We start from the raw sequence: 25,680 nt of genomic DNA on the forward strand, positions 1-25,680 counted from the left end.
ATAACATATATATACACACACATACACACACACATACATACACACACACATACAGATAAATTACAAATATTAGAAAAAATAAGTGCCTTTCCGAGTTTTCCAGTAGGTCTTGAATCTCTGAATTATATTTTCCTGTATCACATATTCCTTACATATTCTGAGTATCAAGATATGCAAAATTATGTAAAATTGGAACCATGACATTTTTAATGAAAAAAATTCAAAATCACTTAAGCTAAGTCTCATTTTGTAGATTTTTAATATGTTAAAATATAAATTTTGATTGAAATACAAAATATTCCAAAGTTGTTTGTCAGACTAAGATTGCAATTTTCAAAGGAAGTATCTGAAAACAATGTGACTCTTAAATCTTTCAGCTATATTGGTATAACAGTCCATATTTAGAGATTAACATACTAAAGACTGAGAGAAGATTTGGGGGACAGTTTCTATGCATAGTAAAAGCTCCAAACCCTCGTAAAAGTGAGGAATGTGTGGGTATCTGCTCTTTATCTCTCATTTTAATATATGGCCCCCAGTCTGGCATGGTAAAATTATATTTATTTTGCCTGAAAATCTAAAAAGTGATAGAAGAATTATTCACTTGCTCTGATGGCAAGAGCTGTGTAATAGAATTATACCTACGTTCTTAGAAATTTTTTGGTCAAGGAATGTGTTTTTGATGGACTACATGTGGATCACATTTCAGAGCATTTTGGTATGGGGTCATCTGAATGAAGTCTGGTCAAAGAGAGCCACCTAGAGAAGATGTGAGACTTCAGAAGAAACTGTGGGTGTCACCACCAGATGCACATGGACTTAAGAAGCAATAGTGACCAGCTAGAATCAAGATATATTTCCCTTTGGTTAAGGGAATAGACGGTGAGTGACTCCCAGCAAATGGATGGGAGAGAAAGTGCCTAAAATAAAGAATCAGCTTTAAATATAAGTTCAATTTGAAACATAAGTTCAATTGGAAACAATACCAGGTAAAAACTTTCTTGCTCTTTTACCTCTTCTTTAGCATTCCAGTGCTGACATAGTCAGACACTGCAGCTATAACACTGGGGAGGAAGAACAGAAGCAAAAGACAGGGAAGGTAAAAATACTGGCTCTGCCCTCCCACACATGTAGGAAGAGAAGCTAGGAGAGAAGCGAAGCCTCAAGTTTAAATTAAGTTTGCAGTTTTGATTATTAAACTGAACTGTTAGACATATTAAATACTGAATTGAGACTGTTTATAATTTAAGACCATAGGCTTTTTATTACCTAAAAGTGACCTGCAAAGTCATAAGACGTACATGATATCTACTGAGCAGCAAGAGGCATTGAGCCCCAACAGAACACTTTATAAGAACATACCACAAATTTTGTTTGTCTGCAAAGAAAGGCTATATATTCATACATGCATGCACACATATATACACATAGGTGATAAAATATATAACAATATTACAATGTTAATTCTTCAAATTTTACTTAATATGTTTATATTACAAATTTTGGTTGATACATCATGAAAATATGACGCATTTTAAATGTATTACAAAGAAATTCTAAAGCTCAAAAATTTTATTGTTAAAATGTGAGAATTTATAAAAAGATTCATTATCAAATATTAATTGCTTCATCATTAGATATGAAAAAAAATTAAATTTGGGATTCAATGAATAATTTATACTGATTGATGAAATAAATACATTCAAATTGTATTTTAAAATAACATTTGTGAAAGCAAGTCCAGAAAAGGATAAGCAAAACTAAGAAGTCCTTTTTTTTAAAGATTTAAAATAATTTATACAATCAGTGCAACAAAGTCATTCATGTGAGAGATATTACAAAAAATCAGGTTTATTCCTGTTTTTAAGAATCCCAGGTGCCCCATCCATTCAAAGATATCTGCTTTCTTATCCATCTTGGCAAAGTGATTTATAATCGTGGTAAGCACAGCAATAGACTATGGAAACAATTCATTAGACAGGCTTACAATGGGGTTGTTTATATTACCAATATTTTCCAAAATTGAGTTTAGGTGAGATGCAAAATAAAAAGGCAACTTATGGACAAATTAAGGGTTAACCATTCAAAACATCAATAGCTGTGTACTTTGTGATACACAGGAGATAGGAACCTGTAAGAGTTACTGAAGAAAACCGTTGTATACTTACAATTTTATCTATGGTTATATTGCATTAGAAAAGGGGAAACTTTCAATACATCATTTTAAATATGAAGTAATCACACTTACTGATTTTTTGCAATAACCCATCAGATGATTTTCTGTCGTTATAACTTTTACAGATGTGACTATTTTTGATAGTTAATCCTTTCTTTTAATGTTGAATAAGTTTGCAATAATACTTTTTGACTTAGCCTATATTTGCAGGTATCCAGTTCATTCAAATATGCAAAATAATTTTCAGTGTTTCTCCTTTATCTATTCTTTAACAGCTAATTATACAGTATGTGGGTTGTCTTTAACCTTCCTTCTTCTTTTGCTTTCTATTTATCTTTGCACTTTCCATCAGCATTTTCAACACAGAGGACAAGAACATCTGTGTACATGTTTTTACTCTCCTGTGTAAATTCCTCAGTAAGCAGAAACAATATCATATCTACAATCCTCACCATTCTTAGCTCAATGTTTTGCATATATTATATTCCAAATGCATATTTATTGACTTCCTCTAAGATAAGATGTCCTTTCTTAATCTGAATTACAATACTTAAAGCTGACTCTGATGCCAAAGTCAATTTTCCTACTTCTACATGCCTACTCAGGTTTCTGACCATGATGGTACCATCTTCCATGTTCTTTCCAAGATGACTGCTTGCATCATAACACTAGACTCTCTTATCAATAATGGTCACTTGCTTCAACTTTCACCTAACTCCCCAAAGGCCAATCTTCATATCAACTGCTTATATTCTGGAATTTGGAACCTTCCTATAAGTCCTTGCCATAGCCCAATATACTGTTCCCCAAATCCCTAGTCTGTTTCATCTCATTTCAAATCCAAGCATGTCTAGCGAAAGTCATTCTACAGTATGCAACAAATGAAAGATCTTTATCAGCCTTCTATTTTAAACTTATTATTTGTTTTATGATCCAGGCAAATATATTCATCATTACATTTATACATTTAAGGATAGAGAATTTACAGCACCAAATATGAACGAAAACCGAACTCTTCCTCTTTCTCAAATATAGTTTATGACAAGTTTTCTGTCCATGTAAGAAAAAAAATATTTTTAGATGCTCAGAAACAACTGACTTACATGGAACTTACATGTATTTGGTACAATTAGAAAAAAAATAGAACTATATTTTAAAACAGAAGCTGTGATTGCTGTATATAATTATATGTTTTTTAAAGTGCCATCCTGAATTGGATTTAGACAGCAGTAATAGCCCCAGTTTGCATACAAGTACCTTATTAAGACATTTTTACTCTTAAAATTTGTAATTTCTGATTTAAAAGACGATTTAAGGAGGGATTTAACTTTAAAATTTTTCTAGTGACTCCCATATATTCATGTATCTATTCACACCAAACTCCAACTAAAGAATCTAAAATTCCAACATCAAATGATTCCTTTGATAAACTGCACAGCCTTAAATGTTAGGTGAATATCATCATCTCTTTATAAAAGATAATGCACAATGGCCTCATCTCTACACATACTAAGAATACTGCTATAGGCTTCCAGTCAAGATGTTGGTGTAGATAAATGCTAAGTTTGCCTCCTCTCACAATCACTTCAAAATTACAACTAAACCACAGAACAACCATCATTGAGAATCACTTGAAGTATAAACACCAAAAACCATGTGGAGAATAAGAGGAGGAGCATAGACGCAGAACAAGCTAGTCCCATGCCCACATGTGCGGATAAAAATTGGGAAGAATATCTCAGCTGTTGATGTCTTCCCTGAGGAGCAAGGCATCTCAGCCCCACACCAGGCTCCCAGCCCAGGGTTCCAGTGCTGGAAAGAGAAGTCTTCACATCTTTTGGCTTTGAAAACCAGCAGAGATTGTGGCTGAGTGAGAGAGAGAGTTGCTGGAATAGCAGGCATTTCTCTTAAAAAGCCCGTGCATAGACAAACTTACTGATGAACTCACTTGCTGAGCTTCAGCGCTGGGGCAGCAGCTCAAAAGATGCCAGGGACATATGGAGAGGAACTGAATTGTCTGTCTTCAGGGTGAGGGATGGAGGGGCATCTTTCTTCCAGACAGAAGTATTGGCAGAAGAGCCCTCCCCACCACCCACCCAGCCTATACTTACAGGCCTGCATCATATCTGAGTCTCCATCAACTTAGCCTACACCGTTTGTCCCACCCTGATGATTCCCTGAGATCCTGCCCAACCCAACTTGTGGGCCCACCCAACCAAAACCCTTCCAGTGGCTTTTCCATACAAACAAGCTGTCTTGGCTCATGCTGCTGGCTTTCCTAAAATCTCTAAAAAGTTCACAAACCCCAAACAAACAGCATCTGGCCATACCCATACCTATTGCTAAGCAGTTCCAAGCCTGGAACTAGAGGCAACCAGTCTCGGTTCACAGTTTAGTCTCCCCTAGGCACCTCCAAGCCCAGTACAAGTAATAACCATCTGCAGATCACTTTGTAACTCATATCAAGTGGTCTCAGGAAGGGCACAGGCAGCAAATGAACTTGGCTTGCACCAGAGTCCCTCTCAAGAAGTCCCAGACCCAACATCTCTAGTGGCCAGCTTCAGACCAAACAAGAAGACCACCCAACCACCTCCACAAATGATACTCCCAAAGGGAAGATTGAGCAGGGACCAGAACCCTGATAAAACAAACCCTGCTCTGTAAGGTCAAACCCTGCATAACAGCACCTCCACTATAGTCACAGCCAGTTCTCACAATCAATCAGCCTGATTGTCAGTTCCTCCTATTGATGTACAAACAGCAACCAGGGCTCAACTACAACCCACACAAAGGAAAGACCTAGAGGACCTGGCTAATGTGACTGGGGAGACTGTACCACTGGGCCCCATGGATACCTACTACATAAGACGACTTATCTCAGAATGGGAGACAGAGCAGTTCTGTCTAATAAATAGAAACAAAAACAGTGAGGCAGCCAAAATGTGGAGATGAAGAAATATGTCCCAAATGAAAGAACAGAACAAAACTCCAGAAAGAGCAGTAAACACAATGGAGATAAGCTATCTACCAGGTCAGACTTCAAAACATTGGTAATAAAAATGCTCAGTGATCTCAGTAAGAACTTCGACAAAGAGATAGGAAACATAAAAATGGAGATAGAAAACATTTTTTAAAAAGTCAGAATGAAGAATACAATAACTGAAATAAAAAATATATTAGAGGAAATCAATAGTAGATTACATGAAGCGAAGGATCAAATCAGCAATTTAGAAGATATGGTAGCAGAAAACATCCAATCAGAAAAAAAGAATACAAAATAATGAGGATAGTTTAAGGAGCCTCTGGGACAATATCAACCATACCAACAACCACATCATAGAGGTACCAAAAAGAAAAGAGAGAGAGCAAGGAATTGAAAAACTACTTGAAGAAATAATGATGGAAAACTGTACCACCTCCGAAGAGGCTCACGCCAAGACACATCATAATTAAAATGCCAAAGGTTAAAACAAAGAGAGAATCTTAAGAGCAGCAAGAGAAAAGCAGTTACCTAAAATGGAGCGCCCATAAGACTGTCAACTGATTTCTCAACAAAGTCATTGCAAGCCAAAGGGATTGCATGCAATATTCAAAGTGATGAAAAGTGAGGACCTACAACCAAGATTACTCTGCCCAGCAAAGCTATCATTTAGAATTGAAGGAGAGAGAAAGAGCAACCCAGACATGAAAAAGCTAAGAGTTCATCACCACCAAACTAGTATTACAAAAAAATGTTACAAGGACATCTTGAAGAAGACGAAAGGAAGAAGAGGAGGAGGAAGAGGAGGAGGAGGAGAAATGAAAACTATGTATAAAAATGGCAGTTACTACATATCTATCAGCAATTACTTTCAATATAAATGGGGTTAAATGCTCCAATCAAAAGACATATGGTGGCTGAGTGCTTAAGAAAACGAGATCCTTATATATGCTGCCTACAAGAGACTCATTTCAGATGGAAAGACACACACAGGCTGAAAGTAAAGGGATGGAAAAAGATATTTTATGAAAATGAGAAGAAAAAAAGCTAGGGTAGTTATACTTATGTCAGACAAAACAGACTTTAAAACAAAAGCTATAACAAGAGACAAGGACCCAGATAACATAATAAACCTAGATGTATTAAATACCCTAGTATAATAAGAAGGCCTCAGTAATCCCACTTCTGGGTATTTATCCAAAGAAACCCAAACACTACTTCTAAAGGACATATGCATCCACATGTTCATTGCAGCATTATTTATATAGCTAAGATATGGAGGCAACATGAGTGTCTATCAATGGAAGAATGGATAAAAAAGAGGTTGTACATATATGTAGCAGAATATTACTCGCATAAAAATGATTGAAATCTTGCCATCTGCAACAACATGGATGGACTTTGAGGGTATTGTGCTGAGTGGAGTAAGTCAGACAGAGAAAGACAAATACCATATGATTTCACTTATATGTGGAATCTAAAGAACAAAATTAATGAATAAGGAAAACAGAAACAGGCTCATTGATACAGAGACTATTTTGATGGTTGCCAGATGGGAGAGGGTTTAAGGGGATGGGTGAAAAAGGTGAAGAAATTAAGAAGTACAAATTGGGTGTAAAGTATAGCATAAAAAATATAGTTAATAATTTTGTAATAAGTATGTATGGTGTCAAATGGGTACTAGATTTATCGAGGTCATCACTTTGTAAGTTATATAAATGTCTAATCATTATGTTGTACACCTGAAACTAATATAATATTGTATGTCAACTATAATTGAAAAATAAAAAATTATTAAAAATAGAATACTGCTATAAAAATGCACATAGATGCATTTTTATAAATTTGGTTCATCAAAGTATAAATTTCTTTAAGGAATAATTTCCATTTTATTTATCCTGACCATTTCATTTCAAGGCAACTTTTCTATTTCAAAGTTTTATTATTCTGTCAACATGTTTATAATTCAAGAATTGCCATTCTATGTTTCCAAGCCCTTTCCTACAGGATTTTCAGTAAGAGTTCACTATCCTGAAGGAAGCATCTCAAATTGAAAAATATTCATCAGAATAAAACATGTATTAGATGATTTACTATCTAACATAGCCTCTAGGGCTACATATAATCCAAAATATTTCTTAAATACTTCATTATAGGCAGAATACATTACATTTCTATATTGACTATAACTATTTCATTGGCATCACTATAGTAAATTTGCAGATGGAAACTCTGTCACAACTTTTTTGGAAAGTAATATAGAAACTATTCTAAAAAAAGTTAATCAGAAAATATAATTGATTAATCTAATACTATTAGTCTTAATAACCACATATTCAGGATCTACAAAATGCCACGTATCGTATCAAGCACTTTCTACATATAATATTGCTTGAATCTCACGGAAACTAAGTGGTGTAGGTACTAAGCTTATAGAGGTAATAAAGGGCAAGTTCACATAGCCAAATAAATGGTAAAGAAATGTGGAGTCAAACATATTGCTCAATCCCTAAAATACATTGCTTTCTGAAATCTATCTTACTCCATGATTATTATTTTAAAGAAAAAGCCATTGTGGAATTAAAATTTTTTAAACTTTATAAAATTAACGTTGGTCTACATCAGTAACTGTTCTCTTAGCTCCTTTCAGTGCACAGCACCTTAAGACTTTGGCCCAAGATCACTAAATGTTCACTGGATAGGAAGTAGAGAATATTAATTATCATCATTACAATGGGACACCAAAATGCATAAAGGAAGACTTTGCAGGGAGTGGGGCTTAAAAATGCCTGGGTTTTGTTAGAATATATACTTACTCATTTTCATAAAGAAAAAATATATGGCAGGAAACTAGAAGGCAATGAGATCAGAGCTGACAAATATACCAGTGAAATTAAAGTAAGCATCTTTATTTTTCTATAGTGGTCATCCTTACATCCATTAATTCTTGGCTCGAAAATGGACTCAAAAATAGGGAAAACATAATAAACCAAGATGTCTAAATATCCTATATGTATGCCTGTGATTATACACATTACATATTTTAAAGTAGTGTTTTTTCTATTTCAGAAGTGTGTGTATAAAACAGAACATGCAAGCTGTCCATTCCAGGGAACTCCTGATCCTGACTTTAAAGGAAGTTCTTTTTCACCAGAGCACAAGCACCCTAAAGAGCTGGCCAATGTTTTGCATTTTGGTTCTAGATGAACCAATTTTAGTTCTCTGCTGAACCACCTCCCTAGATAATTGAACTTTTCTTGTCTTACTCTCACCACCTTCATGCTTTATGTATAGGCAGTGACGCAGATGGTGCTACTTTCACATGCTACAGCTCTCAAACTACAGCAACAAGCTAACCAGGCGTGTGGAGTCCAGTAATGTCAGTCCACTTACCCCCCTTAAGAGTACTGGCATCTTAAAATAAGACAAATAGGCTGGTTTATAAATAAGATAAGCAAGAAAGATGAACCTATAATTTCCATAACAAGACAGAACTTTGAATATGTTTTACCATCTACCATCTTTTATTCAATCATTCAACTGGCAGTGCCGGGGAAAACATAAATTCTTCCTATGATATATTCTTGGCTTTACACAATCTTAGCTCTAGGAAGCAGTAGTTAAAAAAAATAAACATAATAAACTTAGGCATCATTAAATTCCTCTACCTGGCGGAAAGGATATATTCCTGAGCTCATCTGATTCATCAACATTTTTTGTTGAGGTGAATTGCTTCTTTGGTCTGTTTTCAAATAAAACTTTACTTAGAGTAACAAGCAGCATCAAGCCTTTTTTTTAAATAAATATATGCATTTCAGAGAGAATAACTGACTTATCCAATGGGCTACAAATTTAGCAGCAAGGCTGAAATCAGAAGGTAGCCTCTTAGTGATTTCACATATACATCTTTGTCTTACAATATGGCTAATAGTGGTAAGTAAGCAAGAATAAAAATGCAGTAGCAAGTAAATGGAAGAGTCTTGAGTTTAAGAAAACTGTTTCACAGAGACAAATCCAAACAGTGACAGGTTCTAACACCCAGGCAGGGCAAGTACTGGTCACCCACTAACCTTTTCATCCATACTGTAAACCCTAGTATAATCTCTTTCAACCGTCAATATATTTTCTTTTTTAAAAAAGTTTCACATTGCTATGGTAATGTTTAAAAGCACACAAATTAAACCTATGGAAATATTTAACCTTCTCCCAAAATTATTAAAATGCACATATATGTAAGATCAACTGTTTACAATCCACAGAAATGCAATATGAAAGAAATATGTCTAGTTTGGAAAAACATTCAGCCAATCCTTGAATCATTTGGTGTTTGATGCTCCAATCTATTGGGTATATTTAGGGCTCCTTCTTTCTCTTTGTTTTCTCTTCAGATGCTCATCTTTTTACTTATTTCAGTGTTATTAGTATTATCATCAGAGAGTGGAAGAGAGAAAATTCATGAAACTCAAATCAGTCAATTTTACCTCTTTGAGGATAGTAAAAATAGTAAAATTATAAACAAAGAAATGGTGATGTTATTTTCTTCTTATTATTTTCAGATTACATTACCTGTGTTATGATTCTCAACTACTCTCCAATGACAAACACCAACCACCTCTTGGCGTTTTTTTTTTTTTTTTTTTGTCTACCTCATCGGTTATATTTCTGATCCAATCATTCTTAATCTGTCCTTATAACATACAAACACAATACTTGACAATGCAAATATAATTAGGGCTTCACCATTTGCTTTTAGCTTTAACAAATATATTCAAGGAAAAGAGTATAGGAATAATAGGAGAAAAACTGATTAAAAGTTATACGAAAAGAAGGGCAAATGAAAAAGTGGAGACAAAAAAAAGGAAGTTATAAAAAAGGAACAGTGAAATGAAGATGGCATGTTGAAGGGCAGAATAAAAAATTAAAGCAGACAGTCATAAAATAAGCAAACATACACACTCTAAGATCTTTTAAAAAAACAGCATTCATAATATGGCAGTAATACCAATCTTCACAAGGCAGAGAAAATGTGCACTACATGAGGAGCAGCACACTGATAGTAATTTATTTATTTCAAGTCGGAGGAAGCCAGCTAATAATGACTGCTGAGAGTTTTAGGCTCCAAAGATCCTGACTTGACAAGCAGGAAATTAAGAACTGCACTTAACTTACGATTGCATCATTTTTATTTCCAACATGTACTGCAAATCTCTTTCCTCAAGTATCTTCTCTTGGTCCCCTCTACCTGGAGCTCTTGGTTGCCAAATTCTGCTCCATGGTTTGTAAGTAGGGACTGGCTATAGTCAGAAAAACTGGCAATACCTCCCAACTCAGAATAACAAAAAAACAATAGAGCCTTAAATATACCTTTAAGTTTCCAGTGCAAACTCTCTGTAATTTCATTGGATGCTTTCATAGATTTCTGTCCTATTAACATTAAGAGAACTTAAATTTCAAATCACTCAACTCACCACTGAAACTTAGTAGTCAAATTTACACTTCATTAACAACGTTGACAATAAGAAAAAATATTTTTAAACACCATCTTGTTCTAATGTGTGTCTCAAACAAATCAAAATTTAAAAAACATTTTATCATAAATGACAAACTCCTTAAAAGACAGACTCATTGAATTACAAAATGAGCTAATGATGTAAGTCCTCCATGTGTGGGGTGGGGATGACAATGGAAAGGAGAGTAATAAGACAATAATTAGACCTCCACACACATACACATATGCACACAAACATAGAAGTGAAAAATTATACAAATATGTCTATATTAGCATGGAGCAAAATGTAAAAGAGTACCTCCAAGATATTAAACCTCATTATATTGTAGGAAACAGGAATGAAGGGAATGATGAGAGAGGGGAAATAACATTTTTTTACATACAGCTTTTGAGGTTTTTAAAACTTATTATTAAAGTATATGTCACTTTTATAATAAAAATGGTAAAAAGCACTTTTTAAAAAAAGAAAAAACATCAAGTTTCTAGAAGAATGCATGGGATAAATTTATTTATACTCTTAACGTAAGAAAGGCAATACATAAAACCCAAAGTTACAAATGAAAAAAAAATTATCAAAGATGATCTGAATTAATTAATTCTGAATTAAAAATACCATAAAATATAAAAGGTATAAACAAAAATATACTTTCATCATATATGACAGATCAAAGGCTAATTTCTACAATTCACAGAGAATACAAAATCAAGATAAAATCACATAGCCCAATCAAAAAAGTAAAAAAAGCTATAAAAAGTATGTCATGGTAAAATAAACACAAATAGCAAGGAAACACAAGATATAATCAACTCCATTCTTAACAACAGAAATGTAAATTAAAAAAAATAATATAGACAGATATATGGAACAATGCAATAAAATTGAGAGTCTAGAAATAAAGCAAATATCTATGGTCAACTGATTTTTGGCAAGGGTGTCAAAACTATTTAATACGGAAAGTACAGTCTCTTTAATAAATGATGCTAGAAAAACTAAATTTCTACATGGGAAATAATAAAATTGAGCCCTTATCTCACAATATATATAAACTAACCCAAATGGATCAAAGGTTTCAAATTAAGAGCAAAAACTATAAAACCCCCAGAAGAAAACATAGCAGAAAATCTTCATAACTTTGTATTTAGCAATGGATTCTAAGATATAACACCAAAAACATGAACAATGAAAGAAAAAATAAATTGGACTTCATAAAAGAACACTATTGAGCCAGTAAAAAGGTAACCTACAGAATGGGAGAAAATATTTGCAAGTCTTATTTCCGATATGGGTCTACTATTCAGAAAATATGAAGAAGTCTTATAACTTAACTACACAAAGACAACTCAATTAAGTTTGAATAGATATTTCTCTAAAGAAGATATACTTCTATTTGGCCAAAAAGGACATCAAGTACAAATAAATACCACTCACCTCCATTGGGATGGCTATAATTTTAAAAAAGGAAAAGAACAAGTATTGAAGATGTGGAGATATTGCAACCCTTCTATATTGCTGATGAGAATGTAAAATAAGACAGTTGCTGTCCAAAACAGTTTGGCAGGCCCTCAAAAAAGAAACACAGAATTACCATAAGACTCAGCAATTCTGCTCCTAGGTATATACTCAAAAGAACTGAAAACAGGTGCTCAAACAAATACTTGTACACGAAATTTCATAGCAGCACTATTCATGATTGCCAAAAAAATATAAACAATTCAAATGTCCATCAATGGATGAATGAAAAAACAAAACTGGTATATCTATACAATAGAATATTACTCATCCATAAAAAGGACCAAAGTCTTGATATATGCCACAATGTAGATAAAGATCAAAATTATGCTAAGCCAAAGAAGCTATACCCAAAAGGATAAATATTATATGATTCTACTATATGAAATATCTAGAATAGGTAAATCCATAGAGACGAAGTAAATTAGTGGTTACCAGGGGCTGCAGGTAGGGGAGAGAAATGAGGAATAACTGCTTCAAGAGTCTAGTATCTCCATTGGGTTCGATGAAAATGTTTTGCCACTAAATAAAGCTGAAGTTAGCACAACATTGTGAATGTATTAAATGTCACTAAACTGTACACTTTAAAATAGTGTATTTTATATTATATGAATCTCACTGCAATTTATAGATATATATGTTTGTAGAGTCACATTACTATGTATATATATATACATACAGTTGTGTGCTGGATAATGATGGTTCAGTCAACAATAAACAATTTATGACAGTGGTCCCATAAGATTATAACAGAGCTAAAAATTTCCTATTGCCTAGTGACATCTTAGCCAATATAATACTGTAGTGCAATATGTTACTCACATGTTGGTGTTGATGCTGGTGTAAATAAACCTACTACACTGCCAGTCATATAAAAGTATAGGACATATAATTATATATAGTACATAATACTTGATAATGATAATAAACAACTATGTTACTGGCTTATGTATTTACTATACTTTTAATTGTTATTTTAGAGGGTACTCTTTCCACTTATAAAAAAAGAAAGTTTGCCGTAAAACAGTATGCCATGTTACGCTGGCAGCAACCTCGTAAATTTCATGTTTACTGTGTCTCTTGACTGCAGCATTTTCTCTTATGCATGAGTTAATCTCACAATGTTTTATAAATTTAATGTAGCCTAAGTAAATCATATTTATAAAGTCACCAGTAATGTACACTAATGTCCTTGGCCTTCACATTCACTCACCACTCACTCACTGACTCACCCACAGCAACTTCCGGTCCCATAAGCTCCATTCAAGGTAAGTGCCCTACACAGGTGTACTATTTATTTTACATAGTATTTTTACTGTACCTTTTCTATATTTCTATATTTAGATTATTTAGATTCTATATTTCTTTAGATTCACAAATACATTGTGTTACAATTGCCTACAGTATTTAGTACAGTAACATGCTATATAGGCTTGTGGCCTATAAGCAAGAGGCTATACCATATAGCTTAGGTGTATAGTAGGCTATATACACTTAGATTTGTGTACGGACGTTTTATGAAGTTCGCAAAACAATGAAATTGTCTAACTAAACATTTCTCAGAATGTATCTTCATCATTAAGTAGTGCATGTCTGTACACACACACCATTTTCATTTATCAGGTTGAAAATAGTAAAGATTTTTAATAACCACCCTGGTAAAGATGAAAGGAAAACAAGAATTCTTATATTCAATTGCTGTGACTATAAATTGATGCAAATATTTTTAAATTTAATATTATCCTGCATTTTCATTCCATCAATAGGAATTTGCCTTGCACTTTCCAAAGGATGCCAAAACATAGCTATAATGATGTTTGTTGTAGCACTTTTTCTGATGTTAAAGAATGGGAAACACCCTAAAATGAAATCATGAGCAACTTTTCTTTACTTTTTAATACTTCTTTCATTAAAAATAACTTAAAATGTAGTTTCACACTAGTATTTTAAAAAATGAATGTAAAAAATGAATCAAGCTAGTAATCCACAAATAACCCACTTTAATTTCTTTTTCCTTTGAATATCATTCTTTGCAATTAAATTATCACCACTTCCCTGAGAACTCCAATGAGGACACACACCCTCATTCCAAATTCTTCCTAGGACAAAGAATAAATACCTCATTGATATATTTGATTTTATTTTTAAAAACCTTTTAGCCATTTGGAGGTCTTGTATTCCTTATTGGGAATGTATGTATGTTGTTGATAAGTCAGCCCCTCTGACAAGAATATAAAGTAAAAATTAATCTCTCCAAGAAATTCAAGAGAACCACTAAAGGAACAGACATTATATCAGAAGAAATGTAGGATACCAGAACTATTGTGTTTTTTTATCTATAACATGTATATCAATGCTAGAATTTTTTTAAAAAATAATGAGTGCCGTCTCTTCTTGGAAAATACTTTGTCCCATTGATACTGCTATTGATAAAAACTGTGTGTGCACATTTTTTTCTGAGCCTGTGCAATGAACCGAATGTTTGTATTCCCTCAAAATGCATATATTGAAATCCTAGTCCACAAGGTAATGGTATTAGGAGGTGGGGCATTTGGGAGGTAATTAGGCCATGAGGGTGAAGCTGTCATTAATGGGATTAGTGTCACTATAAAAGAGCCCCAGAGAGTTTCCTCCGTGTAAAGACATAGTGAGAAGTTGACCTATGAACCAGGAGGCAGTCTTCACCAGAGACTGAATTTCCCAGCACCTTGATCTTGGACTTCTAACCTCTGGAACTACAAGAAATAATTGTTTATTATTTTAGCCACCCAAACTACAGTATTGTGTTATAGCAGCCCAAACAAGACACCCTACATCATTTCATACCATACAACATAAATGATGGGTAAGTAGTGCTCTCTTTGAGGATGGGTTCAATTTTTTTAAAGGTTAAATGTTATCCTAATAGAGAAGCTACCAAAACTGAAGTATGATTATAACTATCAATTATAAATAATGTCAGTCTTTTTCATGTGTGGCTGGCTTATAATATAGTTCTGAAAACAATTCTGAAGTAGAAGTCATAAAAATGGCTTAATGGAGTAGAAACACAGGAATAAGAACACAGATCTTCAAGGCAATACTTCAAGACAATATTGTGGACTTAACATTCTTTTTGAAATTTTATTACATTTGTTGGGGTGACATTGGTTAATAAAATTATATAGGTTTCAAGTATACAATTCTATAATACATCATCTGTATACTGCATTTGTGTTCACCACCCAAAGTTAAGTGTCCGGTCACCATATATTTGACCCCCTCTACCTCTTGTACCTCCCTCCATCCCCCTTGCCCTCTAGTAACCACCAAACTGTTGTCTATGTCTGGAGCTTTTGTTTGTTTATATTATTTGTTCATTTGTTGCTTTTAGTTTTATATCTCACATATGAGTAAATCTTTGGTTCTCAACTTTTTCTGTTTGACTTATTTCGCTTAGCATGACTATCTCAAGATCCATCCATGTTGTCGCAAACAGCAGCATTTCATTTTATGGTAAGTAATATTTCATTGCATATGTGTACCACATCTTCTTTAACCAATCACCTATTGAAGGACACTTTGGTTGTTTCCATGTCTTGGCCACCATGAATAATGTTGCAATGAACATCAGGGTGCATAGATCTTTATAAATAAATGTTTTCAATTTTGGGGGGTAGATATCCAGAAGAGAGACTGTTGTGTCATATGTTAATTGTGTTTTTAATTTTTTAAGGAACCTCCATATTGTTTTCCATAGTGGCTATATCAGTTTACATTCACACTAGCAGTGTATGAGAATAGCAACTCCCAAAATAGTAGAAGCAATGAACAAAAGTATGAACTAGAGCGATATGCACCGAATTCATAAATGTTTCTTGAGAGAGAACAAAGAGAGCAAATAAAAGGGACTTCAATCTTACATTTTTGTAATGTAATGCCACATTTCAATAAAAAGTAATATTGAACAAAAATATTAAAACATTCCATTTTTGTTGATAAAACAAATGTTTCTTTTTATACTATTTTTTGTATGTTTTTAGCAGAGTGTATTTTTTTAGAGTAAGTAAGACTACTGTAACGTCTCAAGTAGAAGTATAAGAGTTTTTTGATTCTAAAGATCATAAAGCCTCAAGAACTGTATGAACTGGTAGAGTTCTAATCTCCAGTTTTAATTTTTCACTTAATCTAAAATGAATATGAAATCAAATTGTTTTTCAATTTTGAACCACTTCAAGGAATTTCCAGTCCAATTTTACACTTTGACTCTGAAATTGTCAGACACAAACACAAGCAAATCAGAACAGTCTGGATTGGACTTCAAAAATATTTATCAGCTTGCTGTTCATAGACAAACTAAAAAGAAGGGGGTAAAAAAATAATGAAAATGAATATGAAGGGTTTCTTAGAAAACTTGGTTAGATATGCTAAGCAACTTGGTTTTTATGTTCAATTAAGCCACTGAGTTTAGAAATTTCATGTAAGTGGGTTAACTTACAATCTATAAGCAGTATTTCAGTTATAATAAAAACAGTAGTCCCATAATTTCTTTTTCCTTATGTTATTTTCCTTCCCAGCAAAAAAGTTAAACCTATAAAGGATAGGGTAGTTCCAAATGGCTATGTTGTTCATGTACTTGTAAATGAGGTCTGCAGCTTTTAAAACCAAAATAGAGTGTGACTGTCCCAGTAAATCTGCATCAGATGTGCTTCAGGTTGAAAGGAAATGATACCAAATGCAAGTAGTTAAATGAATTGTGAAAAAAGTGTAATCTACACAGATAGACCATGTTATGCAATTGCTCTACTTATAGAAGTCTACGAATACGGCAAAACAACTCCCTTATTTCCAAAAATAAATGTGGTTGGTTGTTCCTCTGCAGCTGGATGAGGTATTTCTTTATAATATCTCTCAAGGCATTTTAAAGGAGGAAAATAAGTAATCGTAGTTATGATGGAGAAAATATAATTTAGTGGTTCAGAATGGGTGCTCAGGAGTCCTAACTGACTGGAGTTTGAATCACGGCCTCAATACTAGTTGTGTAAGCTTGTGCAAGTTTAACCACTGTGTGCCTCTGTTTCCTAATCTGCAAAATGGGAATAGTTTCAGCAACTAGAATACCTAACATAATAAGTAATCAATAAATAAATATAGCTATTATTATCATTTTTGTATGGGACTATAAACCACCAGGAAAAGAAATGCAATGTCCCTGTATTATAACAAGCAATCAATTAGGAACAGATGCTTTATTTCTCTAATTGAAAATGCATGTATTCATCCTGCCCCACCCACAGCCCCCACCTTCAAGGCTGCGGGGGCGGGGGTTGGGGAGGAGGCCGTAGCTTTTGGCTGAGAGACTCCACAGGCTGCGAGGAGCTCCAAGCCTAAGCCAGACGCCACAGCTGCCGCTGCCACTTTGCATGGCCATCATCAAGGAAATTTGTGGTTCTAATCTCCCTCTTTTAACTGTGGCTGACATAAGTGTGGTTCAGACCCTCTCATAAGGCACATATGGGGATAGTTCACTGACCATAAGATCAAGTTTTAAGAGAAAAAAAATAAAACTCCAAATATTAGATATGGAACCACAAACTTACAAAGGGACAATGATAATGGCAGCGCCACATTCCTACCCAACCCGGATGTTCCAACACCAAATCTGATGTCATGGCACCCTCAGCTCCAGAGCTCCAAGTTCTGCCATGTCTTGGCAAACAAACCAGTGAAGCGAACTGCTATGACTCAGTGCCCATCACCCACAACATCCACGACAATCACTTCTGCATGGTGAACCCCCATTTCATTGCAGTCATGACTGAGTGTGCTGGTTGGGCGGTGGGGCTTCCTTCTCATTCTCCTGCACCAAACAGGAAAGTTGGGTCCCCACTACCTGAAGGTCTGCAGGCACAGAGAGACCGTCTTAGACATCAAGTGAACGCTTCTGATGATTTTGAGTTTGCCTCCTGTTCTGAAGATGCAATGATTAAGATCTGGGACATCCCTATAAACCTAAAAGCAACAAATGAGCAAGACAAACAAACAGAAACTCATGGACATGGATTACAGATTATGGACTATCAAAGGACTATAGAGTAGAGTTACTAGTTGGGTGGGGGAGGAGGGGGGAGGTAAATGAGGTAAAAGGGGTCCAATATAACTGAAGGAAAGGGGAGTATGAATGTACACCTGAAAATTATATGATTATATTAATCAATGTTACCCCATAAACTTAAAACAGAAAGGAAAAAAGAGAAGAAAGAAAGAAAGAAAGAGAGAGAGAGAGAGAGAGAGAGAGAGAGAGAGAGAGAAAGAAAGGAAGAAAGAAAGAGGAAAGAAAGAAAGAGAGAGAGAGAAAGATGATAGATAGATAGATGGATCGATCCATCCATCCATCTGGGACAAATCCATGCAGGTGCTGTCAAGGAACCTCACAGCCTGCAGGAAGGAGCTGGTGGGCCATTCTCGCAGAGTGGGCCTGGTGGAGTAGCACCAATATCCTCTTCAGTGTCGACTTATGACTACAAGGTGATGGTCTGCAATCTAGATACAAAGGAGTCTGTAATCATGAGCCCCATGAAGACAACTATTACCAAGATGCGATCCCCTCCATGTCCTTCAGCACTCATGGTGGCCTGCTGGCCACCACCTATAAAGACCACAAGATTCAGTTTCTCGACTCTCAAGCAGAAACCCTCGTCTAGGGAGCCAGCTAGGGCACTGGGCCAGCAAAGGGCTGTTTCTGGGAAACCTGAAGAAGCTGCTTTCCACAGGCACATCCCAATGGAACAACTGGCAGATGGTCCTATGGGACCAGGAGGACCTCTCCCTGCTTCTCATAGAGGAGGATCTGGATGGCTCTTCAGGCCTGTTGACAAACCTCACCCGAACTACCTGACTGAATATTGCTCCTATCACCCACAAAAGGGAATTGGTGTCATGCCAAAGAGAGGTCTCAATGTGTCGTCCTATGAGATCTTCTGCTTATACAAGGTGATTACAACTAAAAGCGTTATCGAATCCATTTCCATGATCATACCCCAGCAGTCAGAATCCTACCAAGAGGACATGTACTCACCCACAGCAAGGGCCTAACCCTTTCTGAGAGCCTGAGAATGGCTCAGTGGGATGAATAAAAGGCCAGTCTTGGTGTCCCTTAGGCCTGGCTCTGAGCTGTTGAGTCCCTGGCCTCTGCCCCCAGAGAGACTCATCTCCAACTCCATGGCCCCTGCCTTGACCCAGACAGAAAAGCTGGCTGCAGAAGATAGCTGGAGACCATTCTCTCGGCTGGAGGAAAAGGCGCTGAAAGATTCCAGTGGAACATGGTGCCTGCCGTTTTTCTATTTGCCTTCTCAAAACAACAGTATCTGAATTGACTGTTTTTAGATGATACCTTGCCTTCCATTTAATTCTATTTGTAAGGGTCAATGATGAGTTATAATTTTCCAAGCAAAAGAATATTGTAGAAAGAGTCAGAAGGTGAACCTGCCTGTGATTTTCAAACTATGGTCCACAGAATGGTGGGAAGCTAAGCAGGAGGGCTATGTTCTCCATTCCAACCAGACAGCTCCCTTTCTTTTTGTTTTATATATTGCTTTCTAAGGAATGCATAATTCTGCTACTCAAAAAAATTTTAAGTTTGAAAACAAAAAAAATACATTTATTCAAGGTCCTAATATTAATCCATAATATATAATGTACATTAATGTTAAACTATTCACTACTGGTATACATAAGGCTCTCCACTTCCCATAAATTTCTTTTTTCAGTATATGCAGGCTATTTCCTGCAAATTTTGCTGTGCTTGCATGTGTGCAAAAAGTATTTATCATTATGCAAAATATTTCATTGTACAACCAACATCTTTTAGCTTTTAAGAACCGTAATTGAAATATTATCAAAAAAAAGAAATATTTCTAGTATAATTTTAGGCTTTACTAAGTTAAATCTATAGCTGTTCATAACATAAAGTTTACCCATTTCACATTTGAAAATATTAGTCTGGCGATATGGCTTTATGCAGGCTTATATAACTAGATACCTTTTTTTAATCTCCCTAGAGAGAGATGACTCCTCTATTTAGACTACCCTTTTAACAAGTTCCAATTACCAACTATAAAACAGAAACAACAGTGTGGGGTTTTTTTCCCCCTCACAGTAAAAAGAAAGTAAAATTTTGTTTAAAAATTACTTTGATCTGTATTTGACTTTCAAAATATAATAACCTGTTCATTCTGATACATTATAGAGGCTCTGCAAGAGCAAAAAGGTGAAGCAAGAACATTTGAGTTGATGAGTAATGCTGATATCTCAAAGGAAGTGAGAGGTAGCTGTATTCACTCTTGGATTGTTAGGCCTTTTGACAAGAATACGACTCAACTTCAAGGTCCAAAAATCTGTATGTGTGTATGTGTATGTCTGTGAAGAGTGTGTATATGTGTTTGACAGAGAGAGAAAGAAATATGAGGTGTGACACTGGCAAAAGACAAAAGTCTAGAAAAACGGAAGTCATTTAATCTTTAAAGCAACAAAAAATAAAACATAGAGCACAGCACACACTAAAAACATTCCAAGAACTTAATCTAAAACAATTAAAATAGCTTAAATAAAATAAAGTCTAATACAAGAGAGCTTTCTAATTTTGTTTGAAAGTATAACTACATACCTTCAGAAGATGTATACTTACAGGGAAATAACAGATGAAATAGGAATAACTAATGTATACCCTAGACGAATTTCTCAATGTACCAGTCAGAGACTTTGTTCTAAGACTATGGACAGTATTTAGTAAGAGCTTCAATAATGTAGACACAAGATTCCTATTGCTTATTCACTAGGGTTTCAAAGCTAACACTCTCACAGTACACTGTTTTATTACTTTCAGCCTCTAATAAAATTTCACGGTAACAAAGACAGACCAGAATCATCAAGAGCATTTACTGAATACATACAATGTGCCAAACACTAAGTACTCTCCATGAAATAATTTACGTAATCCTCAAAAGAATCCTATAACATAGGTACTATTATGATGCTCATTTTACTAATGGGGTAACTGAGATACGAAATTGAATATTTTGCCTAAAATTATACAGGTAGAAAAGTGTGGAATAAGGGTTTAAACTCAGGTAGGTTGGTTCTGGAATCAGGCTCTTTACCATCACACATACACTACAGGAAAAGAATAACAGAAAACAAACAAAAAAAAAAAAAAAAGAAAAGCAATCTAAACCAAGCTACCACTATCTCCTGTCTGGAGAAATGAAACAACTTCCTAACTGGTTTCTCAGTTTCTGCCCTTGTCTGCTACTTCCATTTGTAAGCCACACAGCAGAAAATCTTTTTAAAATGTAAATCAGATATTACATCATCAACCAAAAATTTCCAATTGCTTCCCATTACACTTAAATTCCAGGTTTTACCATAGCCTAAACAGCCCCTGCAATGGCATGATCTTGCCACTGCTTTCTTAACAAACTTCATCTCTTATTGCTTTTTCCCAAACCTTGGTCAGTCCCAGGTATAATGGCCTTCCTGCTATTCCTCAAACATGCCAACCGTGCTCCTACTTTGGGGCCTTTATATGTACTTTTCCCTCTATACCTGCAACACTCTTCAAAAATATACTCCCTTGTCTTGTTCCATCCCTTTATTTAGGTGAAATAGCATGACCTCAGAGAGGCCATCCCAAACAGCCTGATGAAAAATTCTCCTACTGTCAATTCTTTCTACCTCCTTACTCTATTTCATATTTCTTTATGGTACTTACAAGAAATTGAAATTATATGTGTATTTATTTATTTTATTATCTGCCACTAGACTATAAACCCATGAAATAGAGAGTATGTCTTAATTTACCACTATAAATCCTGTGTCTATAATAAGCTCTTGGAAAATTTTATTGAACGAATAAATGATATTTTTATATATTTTAAATACATAGTTATTACAATATTATTGAGTATATTCCTTATGATAAAATTTACATCATCATGACTATTTTGTAACTACCAATTTGTACTTCTTAATCCCTTCACCTTTTTTATCCATCCCCCAAATTCCTCTCCCATTTGGCAACCATCAGTTTGTTCTCTGTATTTATGAGTTCATTTCTGTTTGATTTATTCATTTATTTTGTTCTTTACATTTCACATGTAAGTGAAATTATATGGCATTTGTTTTTATCTGATTTGCTTCACCCAACATAATACCCTCTGGGTCCATCCATGTCGTTGCAGATGGCACGATTTCATTCTTTTTTATGGCTGAGAAATATTCCATTGTATATATGTACCACCTCTTCTTTACCCATTCCTCCATTGATGGACACCTATGTTGCTTCTATATCTTGGCTATTGTAACTAATGTTACAACATGAACATATAAGCATATGATGAACATATGAACATATGAACATGAACATATGGATGCCACATGTCTCTTCGAAGTAGTGTTTGGGGTTTCTGTGGATAAATGCCCAGAAGTGGAATTACTGAGGCCTTCTTTGTGTCTTATTATAACTTTTTTTTTAAAGTCTATTTTGTCTGGTATAAGTGCTGCTACCCCGGTTTCTTTTTTTCCATTTCCATTTTCATGAAATATCTTTTTCCATTCCTTTACTTTCAGTCTGTCTTTTGATCTGAAGTGAGTCATTTGTAGACAGCATATGTAAAGGTCTTATTTTCTTATCCATTAAGCCACCCTATGTCTTTTGATTAGAGCATTTAACCCATTTAAGTTGAAAGTAATTACTGATACATATGTAGTTATTGCCATTTTATTATTCATAGTTTCGATCTTCATCTTCTTCTCAAAGAAGTACCTTTAACATTTCTTGTAATTCTGTTTTGATGGTGATGAACTCCTTTAGCTTTTTCTTGTCTGGGAAGCTCTCTATCGGTCCTTTGATTCTAAATAATAGCTTTGCTGGGTAGAGTAATCTTGGTTGTAGGTCCTTGCTTTTCATCACTTTGAATAGTTCATGTCAATCCCTTCTCGTCTGCAAAGTTTCTGTTGAAAAATAAGCTGACACTCTCATAAAAGAGTTCTCTTGTAGGAAACTAACTGCTTTTCTCTTGCAGCTTTTAAAATTCTCTCTTTGTCTTTAACCTCTGGCATTCTCATTATGATGTGTCTTGCTGTGGGCCCCTTTGGGTTCATCTTGTTTGGGAATCTCCACACTTCCTGGGCTTGTATGTCTATTTCCTTCACCGGGTTAGGGGAGTTTTCTATCATTATTTCTTCATACAGGTTTTTTAATTTCTCGCTCTCATTCTTCTCTTCTGGTACCCCTAAGATATGAATGTTGGTATACTTGATGTTGCCAGAGGCCCCTTAAACTATCCTCATTTTTTAAAATTCTTTTTCTTTGCTGCTCCAATTGGATATTTTCTACTCTCTTGTCTTCTACATTGCTGATTTGAACCTCTGCTTCATGTGATCTAATGCTGATTCCCTCTAATGTATTCTTTATTTCAGTTATAGTATTCTTCATCTCTGACTGGTTCTTTTTTGTTTTCTATCTCTATTTTCATGTTTTCTATCTCTTTGTTGAAGTTCTCATGGAGGTCATTGAGCATACTTATAACCAGTGTTTTGAAGTCTACATCTGGTAAATTGCTTATCTCCATTGTGTTTAGTCTTTTTCTGGAGTTTTGTTCTGTTCTTTCATTTGGGACATATTTCTTTGTCTCCCCATTTTGGCTGCCTTGTTTACATTTCTATGTATTAGGTAGAACTGCTATGTCTTCCGGTCTTAATAGAGTGGTCTTAAGTAGTAGGTATTGTGTGGGGCTCAGTGGTGCAGCCTTTCTGTTCAGCTGAGCCAAGTGCTCCAGGTGTGTCCCTTGTATGGGTTATAGTTGAGCCCTGGTTGCTGTTTACATGTCCACAGGAGGAATTGACACTTAGGCTGATTGTCTGTGAGGACTGGTTGTGACTACAGTGGAGGTGCTATTGTACAGAGGTTGACTCTATGGAGCAGGATTCGCTTTAGCAGGGCTCTGGTGCCTGCCCAGTCTTCCCTTTGGGAGTATCACTTGTAGAGGTGATTGAGTGGTGCTCTGGTTTGGTCTGAAGCTGGCTATCGGTTGTATTGTTTCTGGGGCCTCTTGGGAGGGACTCTGGTGCAGGCCAAGGTCAGCTGCTGCCTGTGCCCTGTCTGGGGTCACCTGGTATGAGCTACAAAGAGATCTACAGATGGCTGTCACTTGTACTGGGCTTAAAGGTGCCTGGAAGCGTCTACACTGTGAACCAAGGCTGGCCGTCTCAGTGTCAGGCTCTGGGCTGCTCAGCAAGAGGTATAGGGCATGCTGAGGCCAGATGGTGCTTGTTTGAGGTTTGTGAACTTTTGAGAGACTTTAGGAAAGTTCACAATATGAGCCAAGACAGGCCATTGGTAGCAGCTTGGGTGGGCTCAGAAGTTGGGTATGGCAGGCTCTCAGGAAATCACTAAGGTGGAGTAAACAGTGTAGGCTAAGTTGATGGAGACTCAGATATGATGCCCACCTACAAGTGAGGGCTAGATAAGGGGAGAGCTCAACAAAGGAACAATGGCTTCTGCTAGCACTCTGTCTGGGAGAAAGCTGCCCCTTCAGCCCTCACCCTGAAGCAAGACAATTCCGTTCCTCCTCATATGTCTCTGGCTTGAAGCAAGACAATTCACTTCCTCCTCATATGTCTTTTGAGCTTCTGCCCCAGTGCTGTAGCTCAAAGCAATGAGTCCACCAGAGGGTAAGTCTATGTGTGGGCCCTTTAAAAGAAACACCTGGGACTCCAGAAGCCCTCCTTCTCACTCAGCCACAATTTCTTCTGGTTTTCACAGCCAGAAGTTGTGGAGATTCTCTTTCTGGTATTGGAACCCTGGACCTGGGAGCCCAGTGTGGGGCTAGTACCCTTTAGTATTCAGGAGAGACCTCTGTAGCCAAGATACCTCCCCCAATTTTTATCTCCACATGTGAGTATAGAACCAGCCCATTCCACATCTCTGCCCCTCCTATTAGTCTCAACGTGGCTTATTCTATGTATACTTACTGATAAGACTTCTGTTCAGCTAGATTTCAGGTGATTCTCAGTGGTGGTTATTCTGCAGTTTAGTTGTTATTTTGATGTGGTCATGAGATTAGGCAAACACAGCATTTACCTACTCCTCCATCTTAACCAGAAGCTCATTTTTGACACAAAAAATTTTCCAACTAGACTAATGAAACCAGATATCTATTATGCTTTACATCAAGTTATCAGATAAGTTCTACAGCCCTCTCTCCATAGACCCCCCATAAAAAAAGCAAAAAGCAAATCTGTACTTTATCTCAAACTGAGCATAGCCCATCATGCTATCTACATAAAAGTAATCTTGAAATGGGACAGTTTTATGTTCTTCTGTCCCACTCTGGTTGGATAAAAACATAGAACCAAAGACCAAGAAGACTGTATTAAGTTGGGCCACCACCTAGAGTTGACTCACAGCAGGCTGTTATGCCTGTACTTCTTTAGTTTTACAACTGCAGCAAATGGTATAAAATTGA

The 25,680-nt window shown here is 35.6% G+C and overlaps 1 protein-coding gene and 1 pseudogene across 1 annotated transcript in view; one reads left to right on the forward strand and one right to left on the reverse strand.

The window, feature by feature from the left end:
- Positions 1-25,680, reverse strand: part of MACROD2 (mono-ADP ribosylhydrolase 2) — a 1,804,338-nt gene that overhangs the window by 1,612,914 nt on the left and 165,744 nt on the right. The window lies entirely within an intron of this gene.
- Positions 18,564-19,525, forward strand: LOC120611956 (coronin-2A-like; annotated as a pseudogene).

The sequence above is a fragment of the Pteropus medius genome, unplaced genomic scaffold (genome assembly GCF_902729225.1).
Source record: "Pteropus medius unplaced genomic scaffold, Ma_sr-lr_union100, whole genome shotgun sequence".
NCBI classification, from domain to species: domain Eukaryota; kingdom Metazoa; phylum Chordata; class Mammalia; order Chiroptera; family Pteropodidae; genus Pteropus; species Pteropus medius.